Source organism: Lycium ferocissimum, chromosome 6 (assembly GCF_029784015.1).
Source record: "Lycium ferocissimum isolate CSIRO_LF1 chromosome 6, AGI_CSIRO_Lferr_CH_V1, whole genome shotgun sequence".
NCBI classification, from domain to species: Eukaryota; Viridiplantae; Streptophyta; class Magnoliopsida; order Solanales; family Solanaceae; genus Lycium; species Lycium ferocissimum.
This window is the reverse complement of record NC_081347.1, coordinates 63,766,450-63,773,918: the sequence shown is the minus strand read 5'-3', so window position 1 is coordinate 63,773,918 and position 7,469 is coordinate 63,766,450.

Here is a 7,469-nt window from a genome sequence, read left to right as displayed (position 1 = left end):
ATTATATGACAAAGAAAAAAACTTAAGTTATGTATTTTTACTCTCTAAATCAATTATGCAAAACTAAAGAATAGATATCCAACATTATTGTCATTTCTAGTGGTAAATTGAATTTCTTTTGTTAGAATTAGCGTTGAGTTAGTTTTGGTTTGGACTTTATTTGAGTTACTAACATCCATAGGATATAAAACTTATTGACATTCAAAATTCTAAATTCAAGCTTGAATAATTTGATAATAGATAAAAAATTACTTAAAAAAATTTAAGAAATATTTATAAATTACTTTACAAATAAATATTTTTATGTATAAAATATTTTAAAAATTGAATACATATAATGTCGGGTTGGTTTGGTTCGGTTCGGTTTGACTTTTTTTAGTTAAAACCAAACCAAATCAATTATGGTCGGGTTTTTTTTTCCAACACCAAACCAAGTCAAACCAAACCACTAGTCGGGTTTTTTTCTCGGTTTGACTTGGTTTATCGGTTTGATGCGGTTTGTCGGTTTACTTTGTACACCCCTAGAATTTGGCTTACATGTCACAAGTCTCGTTTAAAATTGCTTAGTCAAATACCGTCATATAAAATGAGACAGAGGGAGTGAGTACAAATTAAGGACAAATACAGAAATTAAGGCCAAATACAGAAACGTGCCTTAAGGTTGCCACAATTTTTCATTTAACATTGTTTTTTCTGCTTTTGTAACTCTCACTTGGTAACAAAATCAGTTTATTCACCAAAAAAAAAGATTCGTCATTCCTTAAAAGTCAGGTAGATATTAGCAGTTCTCAATATAATCTTCTAATTCGAGTGAGAGCTCCAGAAAATATCTATCACATTTGAAGAAGCCAAGAAAAAGGAAATATTAAAAAAAATGCGGTGAATATGGATTGAACACGTGACCTTCATGTCTTCAGTCTAACGCTCTCCCAACTGAGTTATCCCAACAAGGAATGTCAATGCACCAGCCCGGACTCGAACCCGGTTATGTACTATGGGAGGGTACTCTTCTACCACTAGGCCACTGGTATTTCATGTCTTTTGTTTGGCCAAAATGATTTAATAAATAATAATTTTCAAATATTGGATTTCTGTAATTAGTAGTTCTGGTCATCTAGTAGCTTCTCCAATCTCTCATGTGGATTAGAAAAAAGTTTATTTTCTTTATAGAACAGATTTAGGTTCTTTGTAAAGTTTGAGATATATAGAAAATTGTATTAATTAAGCACCTCTGCATAAAGTATGTGCATTTTTTTTTTTTTTTACCAATTTATTAAGATGCTCATTCAAATCATTCCATATCAAACTCAGAATCAAGGATAGAGACAATGTAGATGACTCTTTATTGAAAAAAATTCCGGAGCATTTGCATTTGCTTTTTAGTTTAACTTCCCTTATATCTATTGGCATTTTTATTTCTTGTGCTTTTGTGGCAAAGCCTACAAATACACTAACTTGATTCTTTATGAACTTGGGCCGGCTTGTCAAAGAAAGAGTTGCACGTTGTTATGTGACCTTGTTTTGTGCCATAACAAATGGGACCCAATCAAAATAAATAAAACGAAAATAAAATGGCAACAAGTTGCAAGCAGCAAGTTGCAATGTCCATAACATGTTTTTGGTTGCAATGTCCATAACATGTTTTTGTTGATAACCAATTGGCAATTGTGCAAATTGCATAGAACCAATTATTTTGACTGGTTGAAAGAGTTGGCATCATTTGCTATAAATAGAGGATAGCTCTCTCGTTCAAAACACACCTTCAAGCACTTAGAAAACATTTTAGTGCTTTCTTCCTTTGTCTTTCTTTTGAGAGTAATGTTATAAGAGAGTTGGGTATTGGGAAATACTTGTGTGAATCCTTCTTTTGGAGTGATCTTGTGAGGTTATTCTCTTGGGATACTTTTGGGGCAATTAGAGTATTTACTCTAATTTTGTACTCTCTATTGTACTCTTGTTGATATAGTGAAATTGTTCCTCTCCGCTTGTGGACGTAGGTCACAGTGACCGAACCACGTTAAATTTGTGTCTCATTTATTTTCTTTACTTGCCGTTATAATCAACTTAATATTGTCTTTGTTATTGTCATTATAACGTCGTTTGGCTAAATTCCGCATTACCCGAGTTTCTGATCCTAAAAAATTGGTATCAGAGCCGAATCTAACCGGGTTAATTTCAGTAGCCAAAGATGACTGTAACAAAGACTTACGTTGAGAAATTTGACCCAAGTGCAAACTTCAGGATGTGGCAATTGAAGATGGAAGCTATCCTAATTCAGGACGGCTTAGATATGGCACTGGAAGGAAAGGAGAAGAAACCGTAAAAGTATGACGGACCCCGAGTTTGCCGTCATAGATAAAAAGGCAAAATCGAGTATCATTTTAAATCTCTCAATGAGGTTTTACGTGAAGTATCTGTAGAAACCACAGCCAAAGGCATATGGGAAAACTTAAAAACCTTGTATATGAAGAGGACAATGGAAAATAGACTTTACCTGAAGCAAAAACTTTACACATTTCGTATGGTTGAAGGTCCTTCTATACTCTCACATTTTGATGCATTTGATTCCATTCTTATGGATTTGAGAAATATTGATGCTGAAGTTAAAAATGAGGATCAAGCCGTGTTATTGCTTATTTCCCTTCCCCAATCATTTAAACATATAAGAGATACTATGCTTTATGGAAAGGATAATATCTCTTATAGAGATATCAAATCTATCTTAAAATCAAAAGAACAGATAGATAGAGATATTATTGGGGAAACTAGTACACCCTTTGGGGAAGGCTTGTTTGTAAGAGGTAGATCTGATAAGAAAGAATCAAACAGAGGTCTAAATCAAGGTCAAAGTCTAGATACAGACATGTTGTGTGCAAATATTGTCATAAGAAAGGTCATATTATTTCCGAATGCTATAAGTTGAAAAACAAAGAAAAGCATAAGGAAAAGAAAAATGAGCACCAAAATACTAACACCGCTGAAGCAAGTGTAGCTGCAGATGAGACCGAGGGAACAATATTTTTAGCTACTAACAATAGCTTTAAATCTAATGATGAGTAGATCTTAGATTTGGGTTGTACTTATCATATGTGTCCCAATAGGGATTTGTTTACCACATATGAATCTGTTGGAGGTGGAGTTATCTTGATGGGCAACAACGCTCCATGCAAAGTTATTGGTAAAGGAACAATTCGAATTAGAATGCACGATGGTGTGGTGAGAACTCTCACCGATGTTAGATATGTTCCTGACTTAAAGAAAAATCTCATCTCATTGGGCACTCTAGAATCTCTTGGGTGCAAATACACAGGTGAAGGTGGAGTTCTAAAAATCTCTCTAGGTGCTCTGGTGATCATGAAAGCACGCAGATCTAGTACATTGTATACTTTATTGGGATCCACTGTTACAGGTGCTGCTGTAGTTTTCACATCAAATCAATCTGATTCCAATGTCACCAAATTGTGGCATATGAGATTGGGGCATATGAGTGAGAAAGGTCTTTCCATTCTCAGCAAAAGGGGTCTCCTATGTGGACAAAGTACCGGGAATATGGAGTTCTGCGAACATTGTGTGTTCGGGAAGAAAAAAAGAGTCAATTTTAAATCTCCAACAATTTATCGAACAAAAGGTACTTTGGATTACATTCACTCAGATCTTTGGGGTCCCTCTCGTACCTCGTCAAAAGGTGATGCTAGGTATATGCTAACTTTCATTGATGATTATTCAAGGAAAGTTTGGGTTTATTTCCTAAAAAATAAAAGTGATGTTTTCTTAACTTTCAAACAATGGAAAGTTTTGATTGAGAAGAAAACAGGAAAACAGGTCAAGCGGCTTAGAACAAATAATGGCTTGGAATTTTGTAATGATGAGTTCAACGAATTTTGCAAAAATGAAGGAATTGCTCGACATCGCACTGTGAGGATGATCCCTTAACAAAATGGTGTTGCAGAAAGGATGAACAGAACTCCTTTGGAAAGAGCTCGTTGCTTGATTTCAAATACTGGGTTGACAAACACCTTTTGGGCAGAAGCTATCTCTACAACTTGTTATATTGTCAACCGTGCTCCCTCCTTCTGCACCTTTGAACTTTAAGACTCCAGAGGAAATGTGGTCAGGTACTCCTGCTAATTATTCAAATTTAAAAAATTTTGGTTGTCCCGCGTACATGCATGTGAATCAAGGAAAATTAGGGCCAAAGACTAAAAAGTGCATTTTCCTTGAATATGCACTTGGGGTGAAAGGATATAGACTCTGGTATCCGGATCCCAAGTCACCAAAATTTATAATTAGCAGAGATGTAACCTTTGATGAATCCTCTATGTTAGATCCCAGAAAAGATTCTTCTAGTTCTTGTAATAAGAATAAAGAGCAGGGTATACATGAGCAGGTGGAGATTGAGCTTGGCATTCCTTCTGCGCCAAGCTCATCAACTGTGGCACAAAATACAGTTGAAACTCCTGAAATTGAGCCAGAAGCTGAAGCTCCAGAAGTTGAACCAGAAGCTGTACCAAATGAGTATTCCATAGCGACACACAGACCAAGGACACACATTCAAAAACCAGGAAGGTATAGAGATTATGTTGCATTTGCTTTTTTAGTTGCACAGGAAACTGGAGAAATTGGAGAACCATCAAAATTTTTAGAAGCAGTTTCTAGTGTTGATTCAACCAAGTGGTTGATTGCAATGAATGAAGAAATTGAATCTCTCCACAAGAATGGTACTTGGTCTCTTGTGAAGCCGCCGTTAGGAAAGAGAATTGTTGGTTGCAAATTGGTCTTCAAGAAAAAGGATGGCATTCCAGGGATTGAGGATGCAAGGCATTAGGCACGATTAGTTGCAAAGGGCTATAGTCAAGTACAAGGAGTTGATTTTAATGATATTTTCTCAGTTGATTTTAATGATATTTTCTCACCTGTTGTTAAACATAGCTCCATTCGTGTCTTGCTTGACTTAGTTTCCATGTATGATTTGGAATTAGAACAACTTGATGTTAAGACAGCTTTCTTACATGGCGAACTTGAGGAACAAATATACATGCATCAACCCGAAGGTTTTGAGATTGAAGGAAAAGAAGATCATGTTTGTTTGCAGAAGAAATCCTTGTACGTATTAAAGCAATCTCCAAGACAATGGTACAAGAGGTTTGATTCCTTTATGTTGGGTCATGGTTATTTGAGGAGCATGTATGATAGTTGTGTTTACTTCCGGAAGTTAAATAATGGTTCATTTGTTTACCTATTGTTATATGTTGATGACATGCTCATTATTGCTAAGAATTTGACAGAAATTCACAATCTGAAAAGTCAACTGAAAAGTGAATTTGAAATGAAAGATTTGGGAACAGCTAAGAAAATCCTTGTCATGGAGATCAAAACAGATCGAGGAGCCAACAGGCTATTCTTGACTTAGAAGAAGTACTTGGAGAAAGTCTTGGAGAGGTTTGGCATGAAAGATGCTAAACCAGTGAGTACTCCTCTGGCTGCTCATTTTAAGTTATCACCGCTCAATCACGGCAAGTGAGGAAGAAGAGAGGTATATGGCACGTATACCATATTCTAGTGCAAATATGATTATGTATGCAATGGTATGTACACGTCCAGACATTTCACAAGCAGTAAGTGTGGTAAGCCGATATATGGCTTGCCCTGGTAAAGTACATTGGCAGGCTGTGAAATGGATTCTCAGATACTTGTGAGGTACTTCAAACACATGTTTGGAGTTTGGGAGAAATACTAACACTTTGGTTGGTTTTGTAGACTTAGATTATGCAGGTGATCTTGACAAAAAAATATCATTAAGAGGCTACGTATTTTGCATTGGTGGTTGTGCTATTAGTTGGAGAGCTACATTACAACATGTAGTAGCTTTATCTACTACCGAAGCAGAATATATGGCAGTGACCGAGGCGATCAAAGAAGTCTTATGGATGAAGGGTCTATTTGCTGAACTCAGCTTACACCAAGGTGGTATTACAATTTTCGGTGATAGTCAAAGTGCCATTCACTTGACCAAAGATCTGATGTATCATGAGAGGACGAAGCATATTGATATTAAGTATCACTTCATCCGAGAAACCATTCTTTGAAGGAAAGGTCTCTGTTCAGAAGATCAACACTAGAAACAATCCTGCTGATATGTTCACGAGGTCTCTTCCAGTTGGCAAGTTCAAGCTTTGATTGGCATCCATGAAGAATAATTTAGCCCATACGGGCTTTTGCGCAGAGGGTGGAGCAAATTCACAATATCTGTCCAAACAAGGCCAAGGTGGAGATTTGTTATGTGACCTTGTGTTGTGCCATAACAAATGGGACCCAATCAAAATAAATAAAAGGAAAAGAAAATGGCAACAAGTTGCAATGTCCATAACATGTTTTTGGTTGCAATGTCCGTAACATGTTTTTGGTGATAACCAATTGGTAATTGTGCAAATTGCATAGAACCAATTATTTGATTGGTTGAAAGAGTTGGCATCATTTGCTATAAATAGAGGATAGCTCTCTTGTTCAAAACACACCTTCAATGTCACATTTAGAAAACATTTTAGTGCTTTGACACACTTCTTTTGACTCTTTCGTGAAATTTAAAGAGCTTTTCAAAGAACAACAACATTATAAGAAAATACGTAATATAATGCATGATGATTGGGCTTTACAAAATACTTGCCATATATGTGAACAAAGTCTCTAACATAACTCAAGATTTAGGAGTGATCGGGAAGAAATGGAGTTATTCTCTTGGGATATGCGTGGCATGAAACGCGGCCCCGAAGAAAGGGGTTAATTAGAGTATTTACGAATCTACCGGAATTTTGTAGGAAAATCATAAGACTTGACTTTGAAACATAAATAAATAATCATCATGTACACATGATGTATACGTGTGCGAGGGACTCGGTAGGTAAAATCATCATATACGTGTACATATAGCGTGTCCACTCTGCGAGGGACGTAGGTAAATCATCATATCATCATGTCATCATATTATCATATCATATATCACATGTCCGTAAACCACGTTAAATTTGCGCCACAACACATTTATTATTCATATCTCCGAACACATCATGCCGTTATTATCAAATTAATATCATATTTTGTTATTCGTCATTATCGAAAACACAACGTTGTTTGGACTAAATGTAACAACCATACGCACCGGGTCCCGATGCATATAAAACATCGTTACGTACCCAATGGAGTAATCATAATCGGGGTTAAGACGATAGTCACATTAATTGTGAACCAAACATAGAAAATGTTTTGTCAAAGTATGTGAGAGACATTATTTGAATAGTCGAAGCGCCAGAGGCAATTGCTATATTTGAACTCTTTAAGATGCAACATTTATTATCCAATCATACAAAAGACACAATAACCATAGTACGACCATACTAAAACGCTAGTATCAAGAAGTGAATAAGCAGTTGGACAAGGCTCGTATCAATTTACATGCCAAAAGAAAGAAAGGA